The sequence below is a fragment of the Hypanus sabinus genome, chromosome 7, assembly GCF_030144855.1.
Source record: "Hypanus sabinus isolate sHypSab1 chromosome 7, sHypSab1.hap1, whole genome shotgun sequence".
Lineage (NCBI taxonomy): Eukaryota > Metazoa > Chordata > Chondrichthyes > Myliobatiformes > Dasyatidae > Hypanus > Hypanus sabinus.
In genome coordinates, this window is record NC_082712.1 from 148036889 (window position 1) to 148056726 (window position 19838).

At 39.4% G+C, this 19838-nt stretch overlaps 1 long non-coding RNA gene across 2 annotated transcripts in view; it reads left to right on the forward strand.

Moving 5' to 3' along the window:
• The window catches only part of LOC132396420 (uncharacterized), an 86432-nt gene extending 66607 nt beyond the window's left edge, over positions 1-19825 (forward strand). For both annotated transcript variants that reach the window (XR_009512976.1, XR_009512977.1), the window contains exons 2-3: positions 7571-7659; positions 18859-19825. This is a non-coding gene — a long non-coding RNA (uncharacterized LOC132396420). The remainder of the gene's footprint in view (positions 1-7570; positions 7660-18858) is intronic.
• The last annotated feature ends 13 nt before the right edge of the window (positions 19826-19838 follow it).

Genomic DNA, 19838 nt, shown 5'->3' on the forward strand with positions numbered 1-19838 from the left:
CACAAAATGCTGGAGGAACTCAGCAGGCCAAGCAGCATCAATGGTAAACAGTCAATGTTCCAGTCCTGATGAAGAGCCTCGGCCCGAATGTGAACTGTTTACTCTTTTCTATAGATGCCGTCTGGTCTGATGAGTTCCTCCAGCATTTTGTGCATGGTGCTTGGATTTCCAGCATCTGCATATTTTCCTCTTGTTTGTGATCGGCATTACAGCTTAATATGGCTCTGCCTATGACCACTAGAAACTGCAGAAAGCAATGGGTACAGCTTAACACATCATGGAAGCTAGAGTCCACCTTTCCATGGACTCTATCTCCTCGTTTCCTCGGTAAACCTGCCAACAAATCCCTCCCACCACAGACTTTATTACGTGGGACAATAATAAACCGATTTACCAAGCCACTATTCACAATGTTTCCTTCTGAGGTGTATCACAATAAACTATCATTGACCCTCAGGTTCTGGGTGAACCGTGTACACAGAAGATATAATACTGCTCAATTTATTTGTTTTAAAGTCCAATTTAGATTTACCAGAGGATCTGGATTGTGGAGAGTGGAGTGACTGAATCCCAAATCTGAATTATTAAGGGGAATAGAAATCAATTGCTTTGAAAGCCTACTCAGTTGACAAGGGCAGGATCTGAATCTCCATGAGAACCAGCTTTCAACAGAGAAACTCCTGAGCATTAAAGGTTACTGCAGTCACCGGAGTTTCTGCAACACAATGTACTGCCAATGATGAGCAAAGGCTCTCCACTTCTCGTTTGCTAATGATTCAAGTTACGAGATTAAAAATTCCATGACTATCAGGAAGCGTGTGACTATCCTGGGAATATCTGCAGTCGAAATAATTCATCCCCAATACAGCACAGCTTTCGATCCCTTCTACACACTTCAACCACCACTATTATCTTGCAATTAGACCCTCTCCACTGGAAGTTTGCAAAACTATTGCCATTGAGCTCAGTGGAGCCATGATCCATCACGCTTTCTTCTCATCTTTGAACGGACTTTGGGACTAGATGGATAGGGTCATTGGTAGCCACTTAACTATTCCACTGATGAACTTTTGCTTGTTGTAGAAATTAGTGAGCATGATGAGACTGAGATAGATTGGGACGAACCTGGGACGAGCTTGTCATCAGAAAATGCATCCTGTGCACTCTAATGTACTGAATTAGAATAGTCCATCATTTTCAGTTACCCTGCCATTGAACTGGTCGGTGAAAGTTTTCTAAATTTCTCAGCTTCAACCTAATAAGTTTTCTTAACCATAGAACTTAGAACAGAACAGCACAGGAACAGGCCCTTCAGCCCACAAAATCATGCCAAACCAGCTGAAAAGTAAATCAAACACCCCCAAACGCTTATCTACCTACACAATGTCCATGTCTCTCCATCTTCCACACAATCATATGCTGTAACCAGAGAGCCGTGCCTGTCATGTGACAACACTGCCCTCACCTGGTCGGAGGTCATACCACCTGCCAGTCAACATTTCGCCCCTCCCAACTAATCAATGCACACTTAACCATTGGCCACCTTAATTGGATTAACCCATCTAGCACCAAGCCTTTGGCCCCCTGACCTATAAAAGGTGCTACATGTGCTCAGCTTGCTCTTTTTTGCCATCCTTGAGGGACCACCCTGCTTCATTCCAGGCTGAAGACTGCAGAACAGCGCTGGAGACACATGGTAAGATGTGCATTGAATAGTGTTGTGGGAGCGTTTATTGTTGTCCCTTTAGCAAAGAGCCATGCTTGTCCATAGCAAAGGGGGGGCAAGTATTGTAGTTACTTTTCCCTTGCTTGTATGTGTACCTGTACTCCATCCCCACACCATTTTCCCGTGTATTGTACTGCAGACCCAACCTTTCCCACGCTCCTCTATTCTAAGTGCGTTTGTACGAGTACTGTAGCCGCTTGTGTTGTTCCCAAGCTTTTTCTCCCCTTGTAAATAAACTCATTATTATTAAAATTGTGTGTCCAGAGCTCTTGCCTTTGAGACCCAAAGAATCTTTCTCATTTCCATCGCAACATATGCCTATCTAAATGCCTCTTAAAAGCCTCTAATGTACAGTATTTGCCTCTACCACACTACCAGTCAGCACATTCCAGGCATCCAGCACTCTCTGAGTAAAAAACTTACCCCTCACATCTGCTTTGAATCTACCACCTTCTATGCATGGCCTCTGGTATTAGACATCTGCTTTGAATCTACCACCTTCTATGCATGGCCTCTGGTATTAGACATTTCACCCCTGGGGAAAAGATATTCACTGTCTACTCTATCTATGCCCCTCATAGCCTTCCAAACCTCTATCAGATCTCTCTTCAGCTTCCGCCACTCCAGAAAAAACAACTGAAGTTTGTCCAGTTCCTCCGAATAGCACATGCCCTCTAAACCAGGCAGCATCCTGATAAACTCTTCTGCACCCTCTCCGAAGCCTCGGTGTCCTTCCAATAGAAGAACGAGTTATTATAGGCAAACTTAATGAATTAATTTACAAGTAAATGAATTACAGAAACAATTATGGAGACACATACTGACAACAAAAAAATGAGAGGTTAATTTGACATTTTTAAATATCAAATTTGTTTTAGATAGGAACAGTTGTTCCAAAAACACAATATTACTTGTGTATTTTGGTACAATGTACTTCCTTTTATCAAAATATGCATAGCATGACCTTTCACCCTGTTGTAGTTTTGCTCTTCTGATATGTTCTGGCTGACAATCAGAATTAACAAATGAGCAACTGCTAGGAGTTGGATGATAAGGTATCTCAACTTTGAAGAGAATACATTAACTTTCATTCATATTATTCAATGTTAGCCATTCAGTTTAATAACCACCACCACCAAAGTTACTTGGTTTGAGTCCAGTGGTCTGGGAAATGGCTGTGGCTCCATTTCTGAAACATTAATTCTTTAATGTAATGTACTATTTTGCATGTTTAATTTCTAGCCTGATTATTGTCAAGGGACGTTATCATTTTCTGCTAATTTGCATGCCATTCCTCCTTGGGAAAAGGATGCCCCTCCTTTTTCTGGGCAGTTTTACAAGGTCGGTGTGATATTAGTCATGCCTCTGTGATTTGTACTGGAAATGGCAAGTATTTTTTCAACTCCTCAGGAGTATATGACTCTATTGGAATGAGACAGTTTTATCAGTTAATTCAACTGTTTCTGGGAGATCATTCACTAACTAGTGAGTGGAGATAAAGTTCACTTACTAATGTTTTTTTCCCTATTCACTTGCCAATTTTCTCCCTTTCCCACTTCTGAAAGTAATGATGCCTTGCAGGCCAACCCAACACTCTCCAGTAATGTTGACTCAATGTCATTCTCCTTGTGTGAAAATCAACTGTATTTGTTTCGCAGATTGGTTGATCGCAGAAGCGATACAGCAGTTTAACCCCCATCATTGTTTTGTAACCGAATAAACAGGCACACAATCTTAGCAGGTATATTAGTTAAGAAATTAAACAATGATGTGCGTGTTATTTTTGCACCCTCCCAGGGGTATAATGCTGTGACCTGTATGTTAGTTGGGCTGCAGTGGGAGCATACCTGCCTTTGAGTCAAATGTTTCCGGATTCAGGTCTCTTAGCAGAGACTCAGGACTTGTGACATAAGAAACAAGAGCTGGTGTTGGCCAATCAATCCTTCAAGCCTGCGCTGTCATTCAGTAAGATCATGGCTGATGCAGCCTTGGTCTTACCAACACACCTTGCAATGAAGCCCAGATCCCATGGCTCCCTTTGCAGTTCAAAAGGCTGTCCATTTCTGTCTTGTACTGTGCAAACGTGTTAGGCAAATATATCTAGCTAGGGTGTCTAGGGCTTTTGCACAGTACTGTATTTGTCAATATGGAGTGGACAGCTAGTTTGTAAATCTGGCAGGAGCAAAGGATTTTGGGACGGGTGAGTGTGGAGTGCCGTGGAACAGGTGGCAGAGAACAAGGGGTGTAAGGGGTGGGAGGTGAAGCGGGTGCAGATATACCCAGCCCTGAAACACCAGGCAAGGTCATTTGATTCCAAGCAATTGGTTTATTGATCATTACAGTATATCTTTCTGGTGCTTCCTGCTCCCTTCCCCTTTTCCAACCATGATTCCCCTCTCCCTGCCCCTTCCCACTCTCAGACCACAATAGAGACCCTTATCAGAATCAGGTTTATCATACTTGGATATGTCATGAAATTTGTTTTATTTTTGTGACTGCAGTACAATGCAATACATAAAATTGCTACAGTACTGTGCGAATGTCTGAGGCACCCTAGCTATATACTTATTCAATGACTACCTCCATAACTCATTGGGGTGGAGAATTCCAAGGAATTGTGACAATGTGAGAGAAGAAATTTCTTTACCTTCATCATCAATTCCTTATTTTAAAACAATGACCCTTTGTTCTCGTTATCTTTCTACCTGTCCCAAATGCTCAGCTTTTCCATTAATCAACCCTGTGTCGCAGAAATCAGCTTTGCTATATCTATCATTAAATATGATGACCAAAATCTGTAGGCAGTTTTTGGGTTCAGTCTCACCAGGACCCTGTAAATTTTATACAACCTTTCTAGTTTTATAGTTCACACTCCTTGCAGTAAAGTCCAGCTTTCCACTAGTCTGCCTAATTATCTTCTGTACATGCATGTCATTCCTTTGTTCCATGTAAATAATGATTTGTGAATGATCTGTCACATGACTGCAATGTATACCTCAAAATTTCATGCTGACACACTGATGCATTACCAAGTACTGTTGGAGGTGCTGTATTTTGGGACATAAGCCTGGTATGGCAGCAGCAAGTCCTGGTATATCTGAATTCTGTGGGCAACAGCTTAAGACTTTGTGGCTATAATTGGTTTGAAAAATGAGAGGTGATCTTTTTGAAACATTTTTTATTTCTGAGGAGTTTGGAGAGGGTGAATGATGAGAGGATGTTTCCCCTGGTGGAAGTACCCAGAGGTAAGGACATGGTCTCAGAATAAGGAATCATCCATATGAACACACAGTTGCTAGAGGTCAATCATCACTGCCAGCTGCTTTTGGCCCGACTACCTTCAGCTGTTTCCTTTTCGTTATAATTTCAGAAGTGAAGGTGCACTTTTTGCAATGTTCACGTGATCAGCAAACCAGACAGACCATGCCTACATTCAGCTTGGTCCATTCTTTGACAGGATGTAACACTTGAGGCATAAAACTACTTGTCACCAATTATCTCCAACATGGGAAAGTCAAACCACTAACCCTCTTCTTTCCAGAACATTATCATCACTGAGTTCCCCACCATCAAGACCTTGGGGACCATTGATCAACAATCAGTGGAACAGGGACATTAGTACTTTGGCCCAAGAAAATGTAAGAAGTTTGTAGTCTTGCAATGAATGACTCATCTCCTAAACCCAAAGACTTTCACCAATTAGAGAGACAAGTCATGAAAGTGATTGAATACTTTCCATTTTTCTGAATGAATGCACACGCCTAATATTTTTGAGAACTAAACAGCATAGTTGATAGAAACTCCATCAATTACCCTGAACATTCATCCCTCTGTCACCTGTAATGTGCATCATCTATGAAACGCATCTTGGCTATTTTGACTGCTCCTCCCAATCCTAGAGAGACCACCATCAAGAATGACAAGATCTTCAGGTGCATGGGCCATCACCACTTTACATACTCCCTTCCAAATTGCACACCACCCTCACACAGATGGTCCTGCATCATCATTAGGTCTAAATTCTGCAACTTTCTAACAACCACACAGTAGGGCATGGGCAGCATGGTAGCATAGCAGCTAATGCATTTCAGCACCAGTGATCAATTCCTGTTGGAAATGGTGTTCAATTCCTGCTGCTGTCTGTAAGGAGTTTGTATGTTCTCCCCATAACTGTGTAGGATTTCGTCCTTTGACTCTCCCACATTCCAAAGACGTATGGTTCGGATTAGAGAGCTGTGAGCATGCTCTGTTGGTGCTGCAAGCTGGGCAACACTTGTGGGCTTCTCCAGCACAATCCTCGGACTCTGTTGGTTGTTGATGTAAAACGATGCATTTTACTATGTTATGACATTTCAATATACACGTGACAAACAAAGCTAATCTAATCTAATCCTGTGGAAGTCACTTCACCACTTCTTCATGTGTGCACAATAAATATTTTTTGACGATACCAATGATGATTGTGGACTAATCGGACCAATTTCCTGTCCGAGCCCATATATGTAAGAGGATTCAATCATTATACCTCATATATGAATTAGCTCCTGAATGGAACAAAAATGTCAGTTGTATGCAAAGTGACATAGCTACTATCCAGGTGCCACCTCGTTTTAAAGTGAATTGCTAGCTCATGAATATGTATGATGTTGCTAGGTGCAGCAATATATGAACACGATCTGAGAGGAAAAAGTTGAAGCACAAAAAATAATTGAGCTGACAGACGAGAAACAAGGTTACTTGGACTGGAGAGAAGTTAGAAGTTGTCAATGCTGGGTCAATTTTCGTTGACCTTCAAAGTTATAAGAGCATAATTTGAGAACAGTACAAGAAATGAGAATTTGTTCAACAGAAAGGAGGATGGTGAACTTCCATCTGAGGGAGTTGGCTATTGGAATCAGCAAATAGATGGCAGATTCAACTTAGTGCAAAGAAGAATGAGTTATGAAATTTGGCAAGAATTATTAAGGGTTATGAGTATACATTCTATGAAAAAAATTGAAGGATTTTGGCAAGAGAGGCAAGTTTTCAATGAGCATGATTTACCAAAAATGCATTTGAAGTTAATTAAATGAAAGCAAGTAATGGTAGGCTTTATACATCTGGATATACAGGTATATACAGATTGTAAAGGTCATTAGCCATGTTTTTGGTATAAAATTAAAGATTATTAAAACCACAGAGCATATTGTATTTTTGTCAGATGCTAGAAATGAGAAATCACAGATTGGGTGGATAGGAAAAATATTGTTTTTTTTTGGCTGGAATTCAATAGTTAAGGGTTATCAGTTTTAAAATGAAATAGGCTTATCAAGATATCTTATAATATAGATTGTCATGCCACAGAAAGTACTTATTTCAGGCATCATTGACTCATATAGAGAAAAAGCATCTCAATGTTTGAAGCAGAGGAAAACCTTGAACTTGTGTAAAAGAACAGGCCTATTCTATCAAAGAGCAAGGATTAAAGTGACCTACAATGAATTATCTATGTTGTTGTTATTCTCTTCAAATATTCTGCAGTCAATAGAAGTAATATATTGTACATTCACTAAGTGAACATGAACGATCATTTAATTCATAAATGCACTATTACATGGAGAATACTTATTATATGCCTTTGTGTAAGTTTGGAGACCTTTTAACCACTGTATTGTATTCCAGAGAATTTCATTAAATATTTACCACAGACAATGTAAGGACAGAATAGTGATTTTGTAAGCTAAAATTTAAAAGATGGTCCTCCCGTTAATACTAAAATCTTATATGAGGCAATGATTGCCTCAAAGTATTTCCCAACATTGTTGCTGGGGAAAAAAAAATTGCAATTCTGCTTTTTTCCTCCAGAATGAATATCCACAAACAGAGAATGAAATGAGGAAACATTTATTCGTATTCTCATGATTATACAAAAGGACTGGGCTGAATTTCATTCAGTAAGTTTTGAAACACTTTGTTCTGTTTTAGATGTCTATACTACAATTAGTCGTGTCAACAGAAGATTTGGAGAAGGCATAGGTTCCTCATCTCAATATGTTCCAAGTGAAATTTATGAAATCAAATTTAAATATTCACTTCCATACTTGGTCAAATAAGATTTAATCATGTAATAATAGGAATGTTTAGCATCAAAATTGCATGTTTTCACATATTTCTGCATACCTGCAAACAAAATTAGAATCATGGTATTATTATCTAAGTAATGGAAATACGGATTTAACACCATGTTGCCATTTAGTGCATCTCAAAGAAAGTCTGGCTGTGGTCTAAGCCTTACCCTGATTCTTGCAGTAATTCAAGTGTACCATAGCTATCTCATTTTCAGAAACATCATAATAGAAACATCTGGCTTATTAAAGTTCAAAGTAAATTTATTATCAAAGTACATATATGTCACCATATACAACCCTAAGATTCATTTTCTTGTGGGCATATTCAGTAAATCCAATAACCATAATAGAACCAATAAAAGATTGCACCAGCAGAGAGGACAACCAGTGTGCAAATGACAACAAACTGTGCAAATACAAAAATAAATAAAAATATATAATTATAATAATAATCAATAGATAACCAATAAATATTGAGCACATGAGATGTAGAGTCCTTGAAAGTGAGTCCATAGGTTGTGGGAACAGTTCAGTGATTGAGGCATGTGATGTTGAGTGAAGTTATCCCCCCTGGTTCAAGAGCCTGATGGCTGAGGGGTAACAAGTGTACCCGAGCCTGGTGGTGTGAATATTGAGGCTCCTGTACCTTGATAGCAGCAATGAGAAGAGAGTATGACCTGGATGATGGATGCTGCTTTCCTGCAACAACGCTCCATGTATGTAGAGGTGCACAATGGTGGGGAGGGTTTTATTTGTGATGGACTGGGCCGTATCCACTTCTTTTTGTAGTGTTTTACATTCGAGGGCATTGGTTTTTCCATACCAAACTGTGATGTAGCCAGTCTATATACTCTCCACCATGCATCTATAGAGGTTTGTCAAAGTCTCAGATGTCGTGCTGAATCTTTACAAACTTACCAGGAAGTAGAAGTGCTGCCATGTTTTCTTCATAAATGAACTTACGTGCTGAGTCCAGGGCAGGTCCTCTGAAATCATACCACTGAAGAATTTGAAATAGCTGACCCTGTGAATCTCTGATCCCTCGATGAGGACTGGGTTATGTACTGCCAGTTTCCTCCTCCTGCAGCCCTTGGTCTTGCTGACATTGAGTGAGAGGTTGTTGTTGTGGCACCACTCAGCCAGATTTTCAATCTCCCTCATATATTGAGAGAATTTCCTAATTTTTTTCAAAAATAAACCTTTTGATTTTTGATAAATGAATTTGTGGAAAACTGCAAGAGATCGTATTAAAGACAACTACAAATGATATTGCTAATTTCAGGTAAGCTCAACATTTCTTGTACAGGAATGCCATATAATTTTCTGCAAAATAGCCAACACCCAGTCACTTTTTAAGAATGTAAAATCATAAGGAAAGGAGTATTTTTATTTTGAAAATACAGAAATTAAAAAATTGGTAGATCCCACTTTCCCCACTGCTAAAGTACTGGAGAGCTCTGATATGTTTATCTGCCTGACTACACAGTCAACATCCTGTGCTAGCTATAAGAGCCAATTGGAGTAATATGCTTTTGATTACTCAGGATTTTCTTCCTGTGAAGACAGAGTCTGATGTGTTGTTTTTTGATAACATAGGCTGAGATACAGCAATAGTGCTGTTGGAGTTTCCTGTCTAATCTAAAAGTAATTGCAGAACTGCTATCGAGAAAGCTTTTAGCAGTGCACAATTTAAACTTCGGACAAAAAAAGGAATGTTTTCCAACAGCAACACAGATGATAGGGTTTTTTTTTCAACATTGTGAATTTGCCAAAAGTTAAAGAACTCACTTGGGAACACATTTATTATACTTTTTACCCAGCTTTCAGTGCTACTAATCAAAAATAGGAAGAAATGGGCCTGTTCTCTCCTCCTTCATGTCTCAGCGGATAAATGTTACATCTGACATGTGACTGAATCATTCAGATTGGAGAAGCCTTGACTCCAATGCCTGTTAACTAAACAGCCAGGCAGTGAAGAGAATAGAATAATTAGCTTTAGGTTGATTGAAAGAAATCGGCCAGAATCAAATCTCTCTTTCATTCCTTTCAGTGATTTAGGCATTATTAACATCAAGTCTGGGCAATTAGGATTTAATTGCAGTGTCTTCTATGGCTGGATAGAATAAGTAAATTATTTATTTTCAATTTTCATGCATATGAGATATGGCAGCAAGGTGTTTGCCTAAATTATCCATGTAAGTTATTCTTAATTAACTGTTTACTAATTGGGTATAAATTCACTGCATGTTTAAATTCTTGACTTAATTTATAACATCATCATAATGCACAACATACAATCAGTGCAAAGTTACTTTTTGGAAGTAAACCAAGGATATGAGCCATCATTGCTGAGATGTAGACCAAAGGCAGAATCCAGATCATCTGCGGTTTTCTGACACTGTCAGAAGTTCTTATTTGTTTAAATACATCTAACAAATCTTCTAGATGTTAGTCAAAGTTTATGCTCTGGGCTCCAGAAAGCAATCTAACTGCCACACTGTTATTCTATATGCCCATATTCCTTGCTAATTTAGACTAATTGCATTCAAATATTTCTAGCACAACATCCCCGCAAACTCTTTCAACTGTGCAAGTTTAATGTATTCCTTAAGAGCTGAGGACAAGTCTATGAGAGTCCGATTTTCTGAAAACCTATAGCCAATACTAATGATAAAGGCTCATTGACTATAAGAAATTTTAATTTATTAAAACATTTATCTATCTTATGATATAAAACTTCCTTATCATGTGCGCATAATATATCTGAAACAGGTATGTGACTATTTTTTAATTTTATGTTTTTTAAGTTTAGAGATAGGGCATAGAACAGTCCCTTCTGATCCAGTGAGCCACACTGCCTAGCTACCAACTTATTTTACACTAATCACTGAACAATTTGCAATGAACAATTAACCTAATAAACCATTAGCCTTTGGACTGTAGGAGGAAACCGAAGCACCCAGAGGAAACCCACATGGTCACAGTCTCCTTACAGGTGGCATCGGAATTGTACACTGAACTCCAGAACCTCCTGAACTGTAATAGCATCGCGATAACCACTACGCTACCCTGAGTAGAGTACCTTAGATATACACTTATGTGTGTGAGTATTGGTGTGCAACAGAGGAGGTGTGTAATCTTTGGATTCTGAAATAATTTTCCTCTCCTTGATGAATCTTTATAATGCTTGTGGTCTTCCTTGTGTTTTTTTTTGCATGGAGGATTGTATATCTATTCAGGAACCTGGATGGATTTCCACAAATGAGCAGAAATTTGAGCGGGCTTCTTTTTAACCTTTGAATAGATTCCTCCCAGCTTGTGTCCATGTGTGTGCTAGCTGATACATAAATGTTGCCTTATGTCTCCTCATTCAATGGGTAAAGTTCATAAGCTATGTTTTATCAAATACATTTTCCCATTCTTACATCCAAGTACATTGACTGTAGGCAACAAAGACTTTTCTTTACACATGTCCTTATGGATTTAGCTGGCCTTGCAATAAAGAATTAATAAAGATAAATTCTTTATTAGTCACAAGTAAATCCATGTGATTACACAAAATATGTTGTTTGCATCAAATCAGTGAGGATAGTGTTGGGTAGCCTGCAAGTGTCACCACTCATCTGGCACCAACAGAGCTTGTCCACTACTCACTCATCCTAAGAGTACATTTGGAATATGGGATGAAAGCTGAAAACCCAGGGGAAACCATGCAGTTATGGGAGGGAACATATAAGCTCCTTACAGACAATGGCAGGAATTGAACTGTAATCTTATAGTTGATGCTCTAAAGCATTTTGCTAACCACTTGGCCACTGCACCATTCTAAAGTAATCCTCCTGAAGCTTAACATCATGACAACAGTACGCTGTTGAACAAGACTGGTACAACACCAATTTTTAAGACAGCTTTACAGACAGACAGATAGACAGACATACTTTATTGATCCCGAGGGAAACTGGGTTTCGTCACAGTTGCACCAACCAATTTGTTACAGTTCCCCAGGTAGAAATATAGTAAAATAAATCCATAAATAATTAAATGATAATAAGTAAATTATGCCGGGTGGAAATTAGTCCAGGACCAGCCTATTGGCTCAGGGTGTCTGACAGTCTGAGGGAGGAGTTGTAAAGTTTGATGGCCACAGGCAGGAATGACTTCCTATGACGCTCAGTGTTACATCTCGGTGGAATGAGTCTCTGGCTGAATGTACTCCTGTGTCTGACCAGTACATTATGGAGTGGATGGGAGCCATTGTCCAAGATGGCAACATCCTCTTTTCAGACACCACCGTCAGAGAGTCCAGTTCCACTCCCACAACATCACTGGCCTTATGAATGAGTTTGTTTATTCTGTTGGTGTCTACTACCCTCAGCCTGCTGCCCCAGCACACAACAGCAAACATGATAGCACTGGCCACCACAGCCTCGTAGAACATCCTCAGCATCATCCGGCAGATGTTAAAGGACCTCAGTCTCCTCAGGAAGTAGAGACGGCTCTGACCGTTCTTGTAGACAGCCTCAGTGTTCTTTGACCAGTCCAGTTTATTGTCCATTCGTATCCCCAGGTACTTGTAATCCTCCACCATGTCCACACTGACCCTTTGGATGGAAACAGGGATTACTGGTGCCTTGGCCCTCCTCAGGTCCACCACCAGCTCCTTAGTCTTTTTCACATTAAGCTGCAGATGATTCTGCTCACACCATGTGACAAAGTTTCCCACTGTAGCCCTGTACTCAGCCTCATCTCCCTTGCTGATGCATCCAACTATGGCAGAGTCATCAGAAAACTTCTGAAGATGGCAAGACTTTGTGCAGTAGTTGAAGTCCGAGGTGTAGATGGTGAAGAGAAAGGGAGACAGGACAGTCCCCTGTGGAGCCCCAGTGCTGCTGACCACTTTGTCTGACACAGTGTTGCAATCGCACATACTGTTCCACTGAATTGCATAATCTGTTCTACTGAATCTACATACTTGGTTGGAAGAAAATACAATTCCCTGCAGGTACTGAAAAAGATGCTTGGCCAAAGCAGTCCAGGCCCACTGAAGATGACTGATTTGTAAACAGAGGACTGACCAGCTGCATTGGTGGAATGACACATAACTGGTGATGTAATAACTAGGTTGGACACCATGACTGTGATTTTTTTTTTCTATTAGGTAAGTACAGATCACAGATGTTCAACTCATTTAATTTTGATTCTCGATTTTGTACATTTCTCAACATTCATAAGACATTTTCCTTACACCTCTTTCAAAACTGTCTTATTTTGGCCGGTGGCAGCAGGAAAATTGAACAATAAATGGCCTTGGTCTTAAAGGTCAGTGGTTTCACCTTGCAACCCTCATAGCTAGTGACACAAGGCTGACGTAACATAACATTGAACTGGGTGTTATTACACATAAAATCAATATCAAAGTGATATTTTAGTTGTTTTATTAACAGAGATGGTGTTATCATACTAGCTTTTGTAAAAACACACTAAAAATTAACAGTGCAGCCATACCAGTAATTATGCTTGCACCATCCCTTGGAAGAACCAAATGTTTTTTTCCTGGTGCTATATACCTTTCTGTCATAAATAACATTCAACCCTTTTAAAGTTATTGGCCCAGATTTTCAAATCATAGGCAAGCCATATTCACTTTGTACATACTAAAAATTCACTTCCTAATTTTATATCCAATAGCTTGAACTTGCGAGATGAGGAATTCAGATGCTTAACGTAAAGCTCTAAACAATAAAAGGCCATTCATGTAACCATGGCATCATGAGGGACATCTTGAACCAAGCCCTATCAAACAACAACCGCTACAGCCTTGACAACTGACTTGGTGATGTCTCCTGGCCTAGGCAGTTGTTAGTTTTTCCAAGAACTTTGGGTGTTCTTTCTTTCTGTTTAAGTGACTGCTGACACACTCCCTGCACTGAGTCAAAGCAAGGGAATTGCAGTAACAGCATGCTCCACCACTGGTGAATCCAACATCAGAGCACAGCTGGCGAAATAGGGACAAAGCTGAGGATTTATGCAATCACATGTATATGCTGGATTGCTAAACCAGGGACACTTCAGCAAAATGTTGACAATTGTGCATGGAATAGCTGGCATTTCCCTGGAATTTTCTTTGATTCTCCATTTTCTACTTGTGGAAGTAATCATCAAGCAAGGGAATTAGCTTTTGCTTCTTACAAAAATTAGATGTATATACCAGATGTCTTCACTTTTTTAATTGTGGTGAACTCTGTGCCTGTCTGGACACGCCCCCTGCTGACTGCTCCTGTGGCTCCTCCCACAGGCCCCTGTATAAAGGTGATCTGAGGCCTGACGCTCAGCCTCAGTCTCCAGGACATATTATGATGGACACTCACTCCTGGTTCCTTCTTCCAGTCAATAAAAGCCGATATCTCGCCTTACGTCTCAGTGTGAGTTATTGATGGTGCATCATTAATGAAAAACATCATAAACATCTGCACTTTTCCTAAATGAGAAAGGATTGAAGCTGGAGTACTATGTGAAGCTGTGGCATCACATTCTAGCAAGGATGGAATTTCACTGCATAAGGTGCAGAAGAGATACACTGGGATATTTGTGGAGTGGAGCTTTTCACTTATGAGGAGATGGGATATACCGTCTTTGCTTTCTTTGGAGCTGAGGAGGCTGGTGGGGGGAGGGGGGGGAATGAAGTTCACAAAACATGGGAACAAATAGGGTAGAAGTAACAAACCTTTCCCACAGCAGAGGTGTAGAAAACAAGAAATTTACTTCTTTGTTCCCAGTTATTAGACATAATTACTTTGCTATTCATTCTGAAATAATCCCAGTTCCACAGATCCTTGAACTTTTTCATTAGAGCTTCAAATGAGATAACTATTTATATATCAAGAAAATTTTTAAAATTGACTCTTACTTTTGGCAAGGTAGACAAAGCCATTGGATCTACTCATTTCTTATTTTCTGTTACAAAATCCATTCTAATAATATGAAGCCTGAGCTGATAAAGACACTGGTAAAGATACAGGAGGAAAGGAATCAGGAGTATTTTGGAAAGAACTTATTTCACAGTGAGATGTGACAGCTGATGGAAGTGAACTGAGCATGAAAGATTCCCCAGTCCACTGGAACTTTGCCTTATCAGTATTACCGCAGAAAACTTCCATAGGGGATTTCAAACTTAAAGTTTAAAGTAAATTTATTGTCAAACTTTGTATACATTACTATGTAATATCTCAACACTTATTTTCATGCAGGCATTTACAGGAAAAAGAAATACAAAAAAGGATTTAACCAAACCTTTACATAAGCAGAAAAAGACTGACAAACACCAATGGCAAAAGAAGACAAATTATGGAAATAAAAATAATACTGAGAGCATGAGTTGTAAAGAATCCTTGAAAGTGAGTCTGTAGTTTCAGTGCAACAGGAAGCATTTACTGTTTATTACATGTAGCAAACGTTTTTAAATCATTATGACATTTCTTAATTGATCAATGGTCTTAGAAGTTTTAGACCAGGTTAAAAGTACATTCAACAAACCTACTTTAGTGTTGTTGGAAAAATACTCTGGCAAAATGAGGCAGTTCAAGTAGTTTTTGTTCTCATCATTTTAATTAGCCACTTTGAACTTAGCTTTACCATAGTCTTTAACTGTTTAGACAGACCTTCAGAAGTCATACAAAACAAAAATTTCACCTCTTAATCATTCTCTTCTGTGTTTTTTGGTTAATAAAACTTGGTCTTTACAGATTACAGAACTGTGAACACATCACAATTATCTTCAATTTATGAATGCAGTTAAACTCCCCTGGCTTGGAAATTCTGTCAGTTTGGCGCATGGCTCCCTGGGGACGTTTTCCCACATTCTCTCTAAACTTATTGGAACCTGGTGTCTGCAATGTCTCCCACTAGGGTCTTGGTTCCAATAATCTCTTTAAATTCTCCGGAGCATAGATTTCCTTATTCCTTTTATCTTACTGAGTTTACTGGAAAACTCATTATGCTACTCATCTAAAAAAGTGAATTAAAAGGGTATTAATAGGAATAGTATCTAACAGTCCAGAACAGGTGCCTGTCTGGTGCTAAAGTCCCAAAGATCAAGTTAAGTTGAGTTTAATTATGCACAAGTACAATGAGATACAGGTGTGATGAAAACTTGCACACAGCAGAATCATGAGCATGTAGATTCACATAGAACATAGGTTACACATAAACTATACAAGACAGTGAAGAAGAACTGACTATGCAAAACAAGACAACAATGCAAAAATCACAATCAGAGACAAGTCACTGGTAGTGCAAAAGGTGTTCTGTAGGTGAAATTGTGATTATACAGGTTGGTTCAAGAACCTGGTGGTTGTAGGAAAGCAGCTAGTCCCGAATCTAGTGACTTGGGGCTTACAGACTTCTGCAGCTTCTGATCAAAGGTAGCAGTGAGAAATGGACATGTCCAGAATGGTGAGGATCCTAGATGATAGATGGTGCCTTGCTGAGACAGTGCCTCATGTCAATTCTTTCAGTGGAGACGGGGACATGTCTGCTACCCTCTACAGCATCTTGTTGGATTATCTTTGTTTTATTTGTGCATCTAATTAGTGAGGAACCTTGCCTGCTACACAATTCAGGATATCACAAATGCCTTACATGGGTATACAGGATAAGTTTTCAAAAATTAGAGAATATACCAAACTTAGAAGTGTGGTACACAGTGAGGTGAATAATTTAGGCTTCCAAGATTGCACAGACTGAATGTTGGAATGAGTGGAAATGTGCCAGATGAAACTTAATGCACAGAAATACAAAGTGCTGCCCTTTTGTAGGAAGAATGCCAAAGGACAGCTTAATAAAGGGGTTCAATTCTAAAAAGACTGCATGAAGAAAGATCTGTATATATCTGCACGAGTGCTTAAAAAAAAGGTTAAAAATGTCTTTGTGATCCTGGATCTTCTCTAAGAGGACTATGAAAGTAAGATGATTATGTCAAACTTCCATAAAAAAAACTGGTTCCACTGTCAAAGGAATGTTGTGCTCAATAGCAAATTGAGTCCAACTTTTGAGAAAAAGAGCCAAAGGTTACTCACGAGGAACATGTTTGTGTAGAAATTAGTTATGAAGTGGAATTCTCTGCCTGAAAGGGTAGAGGAGGGAGACAGAAACATTACATTAAAAAAGATAAAAATTAAGTTATTGAACAAAAGGAAAATGCCAGGCCTAGGGGAAACAGAGGGTTGGAACTATCCGAGTGCATGAATTGAATCTAATGATTCTACATTACAGTCTTTCGATAGTTAACTTGTCAATTTTGTTCTGCATCATCACATTGCTGTTGTGCTCAACAACCGCGCCCCCCCCCCCCCCGGCAATTTAATATACGCTTGTTTTCCAGCCTTTCCGGTTCTGAAAAGGGGCCTTTTACCCAAAATGTCAACTATATCTCTCTGCACTGGATCTGCTTGATGTGTTGCGTGCCTCCAGCATTCTCTGGTTTTGTTTTGGTACTCCATTATACTGTTGTAAATGCATTATTTCCTAAACTCCCCTGTGTACCACAAAACCATAAGCTGGAGACAAGCCTACAATGCTGATTCTCTTCTGGGGTTTCTTGCTGGATGTGATGAATTACCGTTCTCACACATTAATGCAGCTTTTCTAATGGCTGGCAGTGAAAGAAAAGGCCATCTGTAATTTTAAAAAATGGTAAATGTGAAAATGTATTACTTTAAAGAACTTTAAGAATTTATTCTTTGTCATTTTATATTCACCTTTCTGGGCTACCAACTTTTCTCCCACCATATGCTACCACTACTGGATCCTACAAGATACCATCTTCGATCCATCTGTGGAACATGACAGCTCTGTTCTCAGTTTACATGCTGCACCAGTGATACTCGGAATATTATGTTGCTAACTGGCTTTCTTCTTTTGGTAATATTATAAGTGCCTTCTAAAGAGTAAAGGGAATTGTATTTCATCTCATCTCAATTTGGGGCATCGGTCATTGTTTTGAACCATATGAACTGAGAACCATTGATATAGACCTGTCACATGACCTAGTTCTAGCTGGGTATTGGTAAAGAACCTTCACATCCCTCATAATGATTGTAAGTTAATGCAAACTCAATGGATAAGGAACACACCAGGTTCAGAAGTGAGGTGTCAGTGCCATCAACCTCACAAGTCATTGAGGGATTTATAAGAAGGTAGTTAAAACTGCCTAACTCATCACTGGCGCCAGCCTATCTGCCTTATATACAGGAGGGTGCCAGGTAAAGGCCAGCATCATAAAGGATTCACCCATCCTGCTTATAAACTACTTGACCCACTCCCATCAGGGATGAGGCTACATTGCATCTATGCCAGGACTACCAGACTAAAAAATGGAAACATTTCTTATGTTCTAATGGGGGGGGGGGGGGGGGAACATTGTATTATTTGCCTACACTGTTGAAGGATTGCCATTCAAGAAATTCATTGGTGAGGATTCCATCTATTCATAAAGAACAAGTTATTGCTGCATCTTGAGTAATTCAATGGACAAGAGCACATTGCTTCTAGCTGAGCCTTAACAAATAGTGCCACCTACAGGTGCGGGTGAGCATGGGGGTAGTATTCTTCAAATTTCATCAAATTAAACAGTCTATGGATAAGATCAGCTTATGTTCAGTTTTATTTGAGAAATTTGTGGCTATTGGCCTTATTTTTGATGGTAACTATACCATCAGCTTTAGCAGATCTTGTGTTGACTAATTTACACTAGCTGTTCCTATCTTCAAAGAGCTTTGTACCAGAGCTTTGCGTGATCAAGAAATTCCCTCCTGATAGAGCGGTGTCTAAGAATTTCAATGTTTACAAATGTGCCTAAAGTTAAAAAAGTCAGCAACTAATAAAGGTCAATGAAGAAACTAAACTTCTTTTAAAGTTATTTTTTTAATTAGGAAAGATAAAAACATAATTTATTATTTAACAATTGAAACAAATAAACTCAATTAAAACAAAATGTGTTTTTTTTTTCTCAATCATTTCTTCCCACAGATCTGCTGCAGGGAGACATCTCGGATACCCTGCTGGGAGGTGAGGGGAGCTTACAGGTCTGTGAGCAGAAGTGTCCCATTCAGGGTGAAAAGACTGGCCCTGCACACCAGCCTGACTCCCTGCAGGAGCCCATAATGAGTGATTGTCCAACGTGACATAGATTCAGAGAGCAGGTGCTGCAACTTGAGTGTGGACTGCTGCAAGCTGGTGCTCCACTGCTTGACTCCATAAGGAGCACAGACGGGAAGTCAATCACCACAAAAGTGAACAGCAAGCATAGGCTTCTGTGTTTGCATTAGAATCCCAAACTTAGTGACATTTTAACAGCAAAAAGTTACACTTTCAACTGCTTTTCCTGAATAAGGCTGGAGACTTCTTTCCTCAGTGCTGGTAACTTCCCATGCAGCTTCTTGTGAAGCCAGATGTGAAATCAACTTTTTCTTGTAATTGGTAAAAACAAAATGAAAACTTCAAATATAAAATGGTTCACCTTGAAATGACCAATTTTCCTTCTGATTTTGCTATATTTTTTTTCTATGTCCTTTAAATCATTTGCAAAACTATGTTGTTGCCTCCTTCATTCTGACTGTAGATTCACACTATGGATCTTTCAAAAATTAGTGCCTGTCATCCTGTTTCACATTCACTGTTCAGGTGCAGTAAATGTTAAAAGGTGCTTTGGTAGGATACAACATGCCACATTGATATCACATACATCACTGTCAAACAACTTACTGACGTGCAGATTGGGATCGACAGTCCCCGGTAGCTCCAGACATATAGGTGTACTTCATCTAGATCAGGGGTGGGCAAACTTTTTGACTTGTGGGCCACAAAGGGTTCTAAAATTTGACAGGGGGGCCGGACCAGGAGCAGATGGACGGTGTTTTGGTAATACACCTCATAAGAGAAAATAAAATATCATGGGATATGTAGAAAACATGTGCTTTAATTTCAATTGAAAATGAACAAATGCATTA